Source organism: Nicotiana tomentosiformis, chromosome 1 (assembly GCF_000390325.3).
Source record: "Nicotiana tomentosiformis chromosome 1, ASM39032v3, whole genome shotgun sequence".
NCBI classification, from domain to species: Eukaryota; Viridiplantae; Streptophyta; class Magnoliopsida; order Solanales; family Solanaceae; genus Nicotiana; species Nicotiana tomentosiformis.
The window spans coordinates 87,239,878-87,252,701 of NC_090812.1; positions in this window are offsets into that span (position 1 = coordinate 87,239,878).

A 12,824-nucleotide genomic window follows, 5' to 3' on the forward strand; every position below is an offset into this window, starting at 1 on the left:
TTTAATTATTCCACTACGATGCACAAAGATGGATCCCAAATAAGGCTAGGGATATGTGTTGGTGATCCCAACAATAGGGGGAGAAAATAGGCAGCTGAAAAAGTAATGCATGTAATGAATTATTATGAATACATCTAGATCCTCGTACGACAAAATGTGAACTTGAAGTTCAAATGATAATTCATTTGCAAAATATTGCCAGGCGTATTTGCTGACCTAAAGTTAAATGTCATATTCAGCTGCTAATGCTCCAAATAAAATAAAGTTCATAATGAATAAAGTCTACGGCATGCATGACGCATAATAGACTAATCGGTTCCAAAGATAAAACTCCTTGAAGAAGGAGAGGAGCAAATATTCAAGATGGTCATTGTAACGCCCCATATTTTAACACATCCTCAATTGATAACATAACATAGATAAAGCATTTGGGATACTTGTGAACATATGTATTTCAACCCAATCTTACTCGAAATAGCTTATAATGAACCACTCGGGACTTACACAATTTACATGAATATCACGAGATTCAATTATAAGAGAAGAGTTTAGCCAACATACCTCAAATTCTTCCCTTAATGATACTACAATGATGCACTATACTAATCAACTTCAATCTACAACAACAACATCCAATGATACCAATATTAGTATCAAATCCCATAGGTTCATTATATTCATAAATTTTATCGCCAAGATTACCATTCATCTTCTCTCTTATTTTCTCAAAAGTACTATTCATGCCATGAACTAGAGTTTTATAATCCAATATTTCAATCATTAAAACTTGTAACAAATGCTTTAAATACTTCCAACTACTCATAATAAACGAGTTTGAAGCATTGGAATTACCTCTAGTAGATCAATCTTATAAAATCACAACTTTGGTAATTTTTGTGTTCTTGAGGATTTGATGATGAAATCTTATATTTGGATGTAAGAATGATGTTAGAACTCATGCATATTAAGTAATAACCAACCCAAAATATTATTAACAACTTACCTTGGTTGATTGGACTTGATTTGAGCTCAAAATCGCTCCTTCACCTCAAGAACCCTAACCCCCAAATACACAAAATACCCTCTTCCCCCGGTTTTGTATTTATAGGCCCATAATTCTGGGTTTCGGATGCGGCCTTGGATGCTTTGCATCCCCACTTCACTCCTATTTGAAGCTCGGATGCGGACTTGGACGCTATGGCAGCACTTCACTGCCAACCTCTCTTTCAGACGGTCTCGGATGCTTCGCATCCGTAGACTCCTCCGCTAGCCTTTGGTAATTTGGTCATAACTTCTTGTAGGAATGTATAAATGATGAACGGTTTAAAGCGTTAGAAACTATACTCGAAGACCTTTAATTTTATAGGTAATAACTCACATAAAACCTTATATATATGTAGATATAAGCGTCCAAAGTTTAGTCTTATGCGTACTCATTTGGAATTTTAGTCTATCATGAAATTTTCAACTTGACTTGGACTTAGGGCTCTCCTTAGACCGCACATAACTTATAATATGACTCGTACACTTATTATCATATCCATTTGATATCCATCCTATTAATAGCCCTTATCTTCACACAAAATAATATAATTAGCGCACATCGACTTTCTTAATAGCGCTTAAGTACTTCAAAATTTTCCGGGGTGTTACATTCTCCCCCACTTAAGAACATTCGTCCTCGAATGTTTCACAAGTCACTTCTAAGAATAGATTTATCCTTATAACTCAAACCATTATACATAGGAACTCATGACTACATTGATCTCATACTTCCTTTCCAAAATTTCAACTTACTTATAGCCCTTAAAATTTGGCTATCTTTACAAATTTGTAAAAATTTCGGCAGAGTTTCCCTTGTAATTGGGCCTATCCACCTACCAGAGAACCCAGAAAACAAACCTAACAACATATACATAATCCAATATGCATATAATATAAAAACAACACCAATCGTGGCCTCATAAGCAATATATTACCTGAAAAGGAATTCCCTTAATATCAACGGCACAAATGATACATAATTCATACAAGGTAACTCTTAGCGTTTTCATAGAGCACAACTTTATAAATACATTGCTATTCAAACAAATAAGGATATTTATTCTTTATTTCTTCCTCGGCCTCCCAGGTTGCCTCTTCAACCTGCTGGTTTTGCCATAACACTTTCACGGAGGCAATTTCTTTATTTCTCAACTTTCGGACTTGCCGATCAATAATAGAAATCGGAATCTCTTCATAAGTCAATTTCTCATTAACCTCAATAGTATCTACCGGAACAATGAGTATCTGGTCTCCAACTACTTTCTTCAACATAGACACATGAAATTCCGGGTGCACCAATGACATCTCATGTGGTAGCTCAAGTTTGTACGCCACCTCACCGATTCTCTGAATGATTATGTATGGTCCGACATACCTCGGACTTAGTTTCTCTTTCTTACCAAATTGCATTACACCCTTCATGGGGGAAACCTTCAAGAATACTCAATCATCCTTAATGATCTTAACTTTTTTCATAGCCTGATGCACGAGGTCTGGCCCTATCAACCCTGCTTCCCCAATTTCGAATCACCCAATGAGAGATCTACATCTCCTTCCATATAAAGCTTCGAACGGTGCCATCTGAATGCTAGCATGATAACTATTATTGTAGGCAAATTCTATGAGTGGTAAATGATCATCCCAACTACCTTTTAAGTCTAGAACACAAGCGCGCAACATATCCTCGAGCGTCTGAATAGTCCGCTCTGCCTGCCCGTCAGTCTGCGGGTGAAAGGCTGTACTAAGATTTACCTGAGTACCTAAACCTTGCTGAAATTTCTTCCAAAAATTAGTAGTGAATTGTGCTCCTTGATCAGAAATGATGGAAACTGGGGTGCCATGCAACCTGACTATTTCTTTGATATACAACTGAGCATACTGCTCCGTTGTGTCGGTAGATTTAACCGGCAAAAAGTGTGCTGACTTCGTTAATCGATCCACAATCACCCAAATAGTCAAACTTGTGCGGAGTGCGCAGTAATCCTACCACAAAGTCCATATTAATCATTTTCTACTTCCACATTGGAATTTCTATGTTATGTGCCAACCCACCGGGCCGTTGGTGTTCAACCTTCACTTGCTGATAATTTGGACATCTTGCCACAAAGTCTGCCATATTCCTCTTCATATCATTCTACCAATAGATTTACTTAAGATCATGATACATTTTTGTAGAACCTGGGTGCACGGAATACCTAGATGTGTGAGCTTCAGTCATAATTCTTTCGCGGAGACCATCTACGTTTGGAACACATAGTCGCCCTTGGTACCTTAGTGTACCATCATCCATGCCAAGAGAAAAGTCCACGGTCTTATGTTTATGAATCCCCTCTTTCAATCACACCAATAATGGATCATTGTATTGCTTCTCTTTGACTTCTACAACAAGCGATGATTCAGCCCTATTTTGCACAATTACCCCTCCTTCACTAGAGTCCGTAAGACGAACTCCCAAACTAGCCAATCAGTGAACATCCTTGGCCAATGGTCTTTGATATGCCTCCAAGTGAGCCAAACTACCCATGGATTTCCGGCTAAGAGCATCTGCCACAATATTGGCCTTTCCTGGATGATATAAAATATCAATGTCGTAGTCCTTGAGTAACTCAAGCCATCTTCTCTACATCAGATTCAATTCCTTCTGCTTGAAAATATATTGAAGGCTCTTATGGCCCGTGAATATATCAACATGGACCCCATATAAATAATGACGCCAAATTTTCAATGCAAATACCATTGCCGCAAGTTCTAAATCATGTGTTGGATTGTTCTTTTCATGACTTTTGAGTTGCCTAGAGGCATAAACGATCATCTTACCATGTTGCGTCATTAGTAGAACATCTTTATCATATTTCCCCTACATATGACCTCCTAGGAATTGAGTTCTACAATAATTTCCTTGATATATTTAATTTCTTATGTTAACACTTGCAACTTGTTCTTCTAAATTCTCAACAAAAGACATTACTTGATCAATTTTCTCATAGGATTTCTGTTTCAATTACATAGCATCTGCTAGCTTGTGCACACACCCTGATAATATCAACTTGAATGACATTGCATCAAATGTATAGTAAGATTGTGGTCAGACCTTTTTTAGCCATCCTCTTTCCTCCTTATAAGTCTTATAGGATTTTAAGAAACCACTCTACTTCCCTTGTGAATATTCTCACGGCCCCTTTTTACTGCTAAACACTTCCCAAAACATATATCACCACCCTTAATATATATTTAATTCAACAAGAGTCATTGGCCTGAACAGGGCCTTTTCTGAAACTTGAGATCCTTCTAAATACTTCATCGACGAGTTCTTGTTTTCCTTATAAGTGTAGGACTTAGTCCGCATGATTTCATCCTCGATGAGTAACTCACCTTATTCCTAGTATTGTAGCTACCAATAGTGTTTCCTGGTATTGCAGCTTAAGAGCTATCATGTTAAACATGTTTTGTTCGTAACAAGTGTCCATCCTCTCTCATTCTGTTTCGAACATTTCCCTTTTGTCCTTTGGTTAGATTGTGTTTTTTTTCCTTTGATCACCCTTTAGTCTAGACAATATGCTAGTACTATCTTTCCTTTGCGACTGGAGCATTCATTTCCATCCCATTTTTCCCTTAATGTATAGTTCATAGCCTTATTGTGCCACACACTTGTCTGCCTCCCATGAACTAGTAGTATCATTGTGCTTGGTTTATTGAGTTTATCACACCACCAGTAGTCTCACTTTCCATTGTAACATGCAGACATGAACTCCCTATAAATCTTTTAGTTGATATTCAGTGTCACTCAAGTCGGCTGCATTACAATTGATCCTTTATATCTTCTATTAACACTTGTTCTCTAAGCGAGCCCACCATTCTGATACGAATTATTTTTTGATAACCATGACCATCTCAATTTATAGATTTTTTTTTCAATTCTTCTCGCCTCATTCTTCCTGGTTAGTGAATAGCTATGCACGTTTCCATATGTTACGTGGTCTTTTTCCTTAGTTGGGAATTCATCCCGCTTGCCTCTCGATACTTGTCGAGATATCCGTGGGAAAGTATGTTCATTTGTGTATCACTTAACACTTCCTTGTTTGTAAGACTTTTAAGAGACTCCCCATCAAGTCCAGATGCACTCTTGGGTTATTATAACATCACATTTATCTCTCCCACTCGTTCTGTCTTTCTTAAAGCCTTGGAACTTTAGCTAAATCGCAAATCTGTGATTAACTCATTCTATGAACTCGCAAGCCTTTCTCATTTTATTTATAGTACTTCCTTGGGTTCCATTATCCCTGACTCTCTAACAAGTATAAAACCCTTTTACAAACCTTACTCTTAGTTTCTAGTATCGTTGACCCTATCATGTACATTGTTACATACGAAGAATTTATATTTCTTAACCTTCCATATTCTTGGTGTACTAGTGGTTTATCATTTGCATATCCTTTCAGAGAATCGCGCTATCCCTTACCACTTTTCTAAACTACACATATCTTCAACAAAATATTCAAACATCATATCTACATGGCCCTACTCTCGTTTTATTGTATTTAAGTAGCCTTACCCTGGCCCTTCCTTCCCCACTTGGGGTGAATATTTCACATTTCGACATAAGTCTTGAATTTAGCAATTTGAGGGACACATGTTTCACATCTCCAGTCCTCCTGTATATGATTGACTATTAGGGAGATTTAAGTCCCTATGGTATTAGACTCATAGGTTCTCTACTCTTATTCAGCCACACAGGCTTGGGATCCAAATCCCTAGTGTCAATATCCTTTTTGGAGTGTAACACACTTTCGCACATTCCTGGGATTTTTTTATAAAATTCATAGTGCTAGGGTCTTCTCATTGTGGGTTCAATGCCTCTCCTTTCATAACTTCTTGTCTCCCGTGGGAGACGTACACATTTATCATTACTCTCCAGGCCATGCCTTTCATATATCGCGTGCCTATGTAACAATTATTTTCTACATCTTAGAATCATATACATGGTCCCCACACTATCCACATGTACTAGTTAAGCTTAGGTCTCATTTATCACGTCAATGTCTTTTTGGAGGTGGGTAATCACTTCTAGCACTTTTCTCATATAAAGTATGCCCATGGTACTATATACTTAATACTTATCTTATATGGCCATAACATTCATTCAACATGATACATGTGCCATCTCTTTAATATTCAGGCCCTTACCCATTTGTAATGTCATATGACAATATTACTTGGAATAGACGAAAGAGCGTTTAAACTTACTTTGAACCTCAATGCACGAGTTAGAAGACAATCTCATAGTCAAGTTCTATCGCACGATCTGGAGTGTTGAAGAAGGGTAACATTCTTAAAATGTCCATGTAGCCTCCAACTTATAGATGTGGTCGACAACACACCGATAAGAAGGACTCTACTAGATACGGCTTCGAGACATTCTATGACACTTTAAAACCTTAGGCTCTGATACCAAGTTTGTCACGCCCCATATTTTAACACATCCTCAATTGATAACATAACATAGATAAATCATTTGGGATACTTGTGAACATATGTATTTCAACCCCATCTTACTCGAAATAGCCAATTTTATAATGAACCACTTGGGACTTACAAATTTACATGAATATCGCGGGATTCAATTATAAGAGAAAAGTTTAGCCAACATACCTCAAATTCTTCCCTTAATGATACTACAATGATGCACTATACTAATAAACTTCAATCTACAATAACAACATCCAATGATACCAATATTAGTAACAAATCCCATAGGTTCATTGTATTCATAAATTTTATCGCCAAGATTACCATTCATCTTCTCTCTTATTTTCTCAAAAGTACTATTCATGTCATGAACTAGAGTTTTATAATCCAATATTTTAACCATTAAAACTTGTAACAAATACTTCAAATACTTCTAACTACTCATAATAAATGAGTTTGAAGTATTGGAATTACCTCTAATAGATCAATCTTGAAAAATCACAGCTTTGGTGATTTTTGTGTTCTTGAGGATTTGATGATGAAATCTTGTATTTGGATTTAAGAATGATGTTAGAACTCATGTATATTGAGTAATAATCAACCTAAAACATCATTAACAACTTACCTTGGTTGATTGGACTTGATTTGAGCTCAAAATCGCTCCTTCACCTCAAGGACCCTAACCCCCAAATACACAAAATACCCTCTTCCCTCAATTTTGTATTTATAAGCCCAGAATTCTGAATTTCGGATGCGGCCTTGGATGCTTCGCATCCCCACTTCACTCCATTTTGAAGCTCGGATGCGGACTTGACGCTATGGCAGCACTTCACTACCAGGCTCTCTTTCGGACGCGGCCTCGGATGCTTCGCATCCGCAGACTCCTCCGCCAGCCTTTGGTAATTTGGTCATAACTTCTTGTAGGAATGTCAAAATGACAAACGGTTTGAAGTGTTAGAAACTATATTCAAAGATGTTTAATTTTATAGGTAATAAATCACATAACACCTTATATATATATTTAGATATTACCGTTCAAAGTTTAGTCTTGTGCGTACTCATTTGGAACTTTAGTCTATCATGAAACTTTCAACTTGACTTGGACTTAGGGCTCTCCCTAGACCCCACATCACTTATAATATGACTCGTACACTTATTGTCATATCCATTTAATATCCATCCTATTAATAGTCCTCATCTTCACACAAAATAATATAATTAGCGCACATCGACTTTCTTAATAGCGCTTAAGTACTTCAAAATTTTCCGGGGTGTTACAGTCATAATAAGGAGGCAAGTGCTCTAGAAGAGCACCACGACATAACACTTCATAAAACCTCACTGGGGAGGCTCAGGTACCTGAAAATAATAAGATAAAGAGATCTCAATAAGTTATGTCTTTATTGGGTAATAGTAGAACCGATATAAAATGATCGTCGACGATATTATTAATATAATGTAGCACTCAATATTATTAATATTGACGAGGATATTGAGCTCAAATCTGTCATGAAATTTGGACAGATAAATGATTGGCCAAATAAAAAATACGCAATGAAAATTAATTTCACCTGAAAAATATGAAGTTGGACGGATAGTCCCAACACCTGAAAGTATAAAGCCAGTGAAGATATAAATATGTTCTTGTGCGAAAAAAGGTCAAGTCAATAGACATAAAGACGACTTGTGTCACAAGAAGATTTGTAAATATCCTGACATTGATTATATAAAGACATGTTCTCCTGTGGTGGGTGTCATCATTTCAGGTTTTAATCTGGTAATATAAGAAAAACGTGATATGCGTATAATGGAAATCATTGAAGGATTTAAATTATTCTGAAGCATATTAAGGTTTTCAAGAAATTTATTAAATAAGGCTTCAAAAATTCTTATACGGATTGAAACAATCAGGGCACATGTGGTATAATCGCCCGAGTGAGTACCTGTTGAAAGAAAGGTACAAGAATGATTCAATTTGTCCTTGTGTCTTTATAAAAAGATATGGATCTAAATTTGTTATAATCGCCGTGTATGTTGATGATATAAATATCATTGGAATTCCTAGGGAGCTTCCTAAAGCAATAGACTATTTAAGGAAAGAATTTGAAATGATAGATCTTGGAAAGATAAAATTTTGTCTTGGTCTACAAATTGAGTATATGAAAGATGGAATTTTTGTCCATCAGTCAGCATACACTAAAAATATTTTAAAGCGATTCTATATGGATAAAGCATATCCATTTAGTACCCCGATGGTTGTGAGATCACTCGATATAAATAAAGATCAATTCCGACCTCATGCAAATAATGAAGAGCTTCTTGGTCCCGAAGTACCATATCTTAGTGCAATTGGTGCACTAATGTATCTTTCTAATATTACAAGGCCTGACATAACTTTTTCAGTTAATGTCTTAACAAGATATAGCTTTGATCCTACAAGGAGATATTGGAATGGAATCAAACACATATTGCAGTATCTAAAAGGGACTACCGATATGGAATTATTTTATAGTAATGATTGCAGTCCCAATCTTGTTAGTTATGCTGATGCTGGGTATTTATCTGACCCACACAAGGCTCGATCTCAAATAAGATATGTGTTTTTATATAGAGGCACTGCCATATCTTGGCGACCGACTAAGCAATCAATCGTGGCCACTTCATCTAATCATGCTGAGATAATTGCTATTCATAAAGCAAGTTGAGAATGTGTATGGTTGAGGTCTATAATACACCTTATTCGAGACAAATATAGTTTGAAGTGTGATAAACTACCCACAATTTTGTATGAAGACAATGCAACATGCATAGCCCAATTGAAGGAAGGATTCATAAAAGAGGATAGGACAAAACACATTTCACCAAAGTTATTTTTCACACATAATCTTCAAAAGAATGGTGATATCAATATGCAACAGATCCGTTCAAGTAATAATATGGCTGATTTGTTCATCAAATCTCTACCGACGTCAACCTTCAAGAAACTAGTGTACAAGATTGGGATGCGAAGGCTCAAGGATGTGAATTGATGCTCTCATCAGAAGGAGTTAATACGCATTGTACTCTTTTTTTCTTACAAGGTTTTGTCCACTTGGTTTTTCTTGCAAGGTTTTTAACGAAGCAACCAAAAGGCGTATTTGTAAACATGTTTACTCTTTTTCTTTCACTAGAATTTTTTTTCCCATAGGGTTTTTTCCTAATAAGGTTTTAATGAGGCACATTATCTATGGACATCCAAGGGGCAGTGTTATAAGAAAAATCAAATTATGGTGGATGTCTACTCTTCCTCCATGATCTTCTCAAATGCTTAATGACATATTCAATTCTATGCTTAATGATATATTTCTATACTTAATGACATATTCAATGACATATTTTCACTTTTCATGCCTATATAAAGGTCTTGTAATAGATAGAAAAATACACACAATTGAAAAAGAAATAAAAATCTCTCCTCTCTTTCTCTCTATATCTCTTAGCTTGTTTTTTCTTGTTCTATATTGTTACTTTGAGCTAACTTTCATAACAAAATGATATATGTTTTCTTTTAATCTTTTCATTTAATTCTAGATTATTATTATTATTTATTTATTTGCATTTGAATCTATGTACTTAGCGTTTTGTCAATATAATGATAGAAGTTTCCTCAATACTTTTCGTTATTTGAGCAAATAGTTTGGTCCAATATATCATGGAATAGATAATGAATGTCACGGACTTTTAAGGATTTTGCTTAACACTAAAATGTTTTTTTTTTTAAAAAGCAACTTGCGTCATTTGTTTGTGGAGATCAATCTCATCTGTTGAATATTTCAACTTTTACCTGCTTCACCTAACAAATGAACATAATAATAATAATAATAATAATATATAAATAATATTTTAAGTTTAATTTTCTACTTTTTTTACTTCATATTAAATGTGGGGGCTACCTATAGAGGAGAGGGGCTAGCATGGGCACGATAATTTAATTTTAGACGGAAAATTATTTCTTAGATATTTCATAAAACGTTACTCCATGTAAGAAAAACACCTTTCATTTTTGGAGGCTGCGCCGACAATTTTTTTGCTAAAATTCATGAATTACATTATATGCGGAATTGTTTTCAGGCTAGAAATTTGAACATATTTCAACACAAGTCGCCCAACTGTAACAAAAGAATGTATTTGTAATTGAACTCTAAAAGTGGTTTATAAAGCAAGTATAACAAATATTTAATTAGTTATTTATATTTTACTCTAGTGGTAAGCACCCTCCATTTCCAACCAAGAGGTTGTGAGTTCGAGTCACCCCAAGAGCAAGGTGGAGAGTTCTTGGAGGGAGGGAGTCGAAGGTCTATCGGAAACAGTCTCTCTACCCCAGGGTAGGGGTAAGGTCTGCGTACACACTACCCTCCTCAGACCCCACTAGAACCACCCCCAAAAAAATTTAACATAATCTAACAAATATCGCAACAAAACTTATGTCTATTTGGTCAAACTTCTAAAACAACTATTTTGAAGTGCTTTTGTCACAATGCTTTTAAAAAAATATTTTTAGCGAGAAGTTGTCTGTGTTTGGCTAATCAATTTGAAAAATACTTTTGAACAGCAATTACCTTGGGTTAGTAATCCAAGGCAATGGAGAGATCGATGATGATGTCACACAACATTTTGGAGCGGGGTGGATGAAATAGAGGCTAGCATCGAGTGTCTCGTGTGATAAGAATGTGCCACCAAGACTTAAAGGTAAGTTCTACAAAGTGGTGGTTAACCAGTCAAGAACTTTCATGTCCAGAAGATGAAAGTAGTGGAGATGAGGATACTGAGATAAATATGCGTGTATACCATGAGAGATATGGTCAGGAATGACAATATTTGAGACAAGGTAGGTATCCTTCGTGGTTGACAAGATGTGGGAAGCGACGCTGAGATGGTTTGAACATGTGAAAAGGAAAGTTCGGATGCCCCAGTGAGGAGGTGTGAGAGATTGGCGATGGTAGGTCTCAGGAGAGGTATAAGTAGATCGAAATAGTATTGGGAGAGGTGATTAGGCAGGACATGCTACATCTTTAGCTTATCGAGTACATGACCCTTGATTGGAAAGTGTGGAGGTCGAAAGTTAAGGTAGAAGGTTAGTAGACAATCCCGTATTTTTCCTTTCATTTAAGTAGTAGTAGTAGCATTATCCTCCTATTTCTATATTCCTAGATTTCTATTACTCTCTATATATATATATATATATTTTTTTTTCCTAGTTCTTTTCTATTATCTTGTTGGTATTACTGCTTCTTTGACTTTTTATTGTTGCATTTCTTTCTCTATTCTATTGTGCTTGATTATGTATGCTTGCTTTGAACCGATGGTCTATCGAAAATAGTCTCTCACCTGTACAAGGTAAGGGTAAGACTGCGTATATACTATCTTCTCCATACCATACTTGTGTGATTAGATTTGGTATGTTGTTATACTTTTGAGCAGCAAACTTTTAAAAAGTACTGTTAAGTGTAGTTTCTCAAAAATATTTTTTTAAAAGTACTTTTGTGATCTCAAAAATATTTTTTGCTTAAGCAAATTTTATTCTCCTAAAAATTTTGGCCAAACAGACTGTTACTAGATGCCAAAAACTTCATGACCACCCAAAAGAAAAAAAAGGATAATAATGCTGTAGCTTTACGCTAGCCATTTAGGGGGAAGAAAAGTTACCAAAACCTAAGGAAGAAAGTTATATACTCCATAATTTTATGAGGTCATGTTTAATTTGACACAGTTTTTAAGGAGTTTAAAAAACTGTTACATAATGCAAATTATTTTTATAATGTATCAAAGTATCTTATATCGTTTGGACTTCTATATGGCATATATAGCAGTTCCTAAAAAATCACATCACTTGCGAGAAAAGAATATTAACATTATATCCGTCTTTGTTATTAAAAACAGTATTCTATTAATTAAAATTTAATTGTAGAGTTCTATTTGACCGACACACAATTTAGCAATTTCAGAAAATTATTTGGTAACCTTAAATTTTGTTGGTGCGCTTATATTTTACACTTTTAATGTATCAATTTTGCTCTAATGACGAGACGAATGCATATCAAAGTGTAGGATCGAGGGAGGTGTTCATAGAAGGCACCGAAAAATAATAATAATCATAGATAGATTTTTCGTGTTTAGAATTTATTTTACATGTCAAAGATCGGATCTAAGACGTACCTACTAAAGAGAGTCTCGTTTCAAAATTCTTCGATAATGCGAAAACTCTATGCGTATCCAAAAATTCTTCGATAATGCGAAAACTCTATGCGTATCCACACCGAGACCGATCTTTGCTA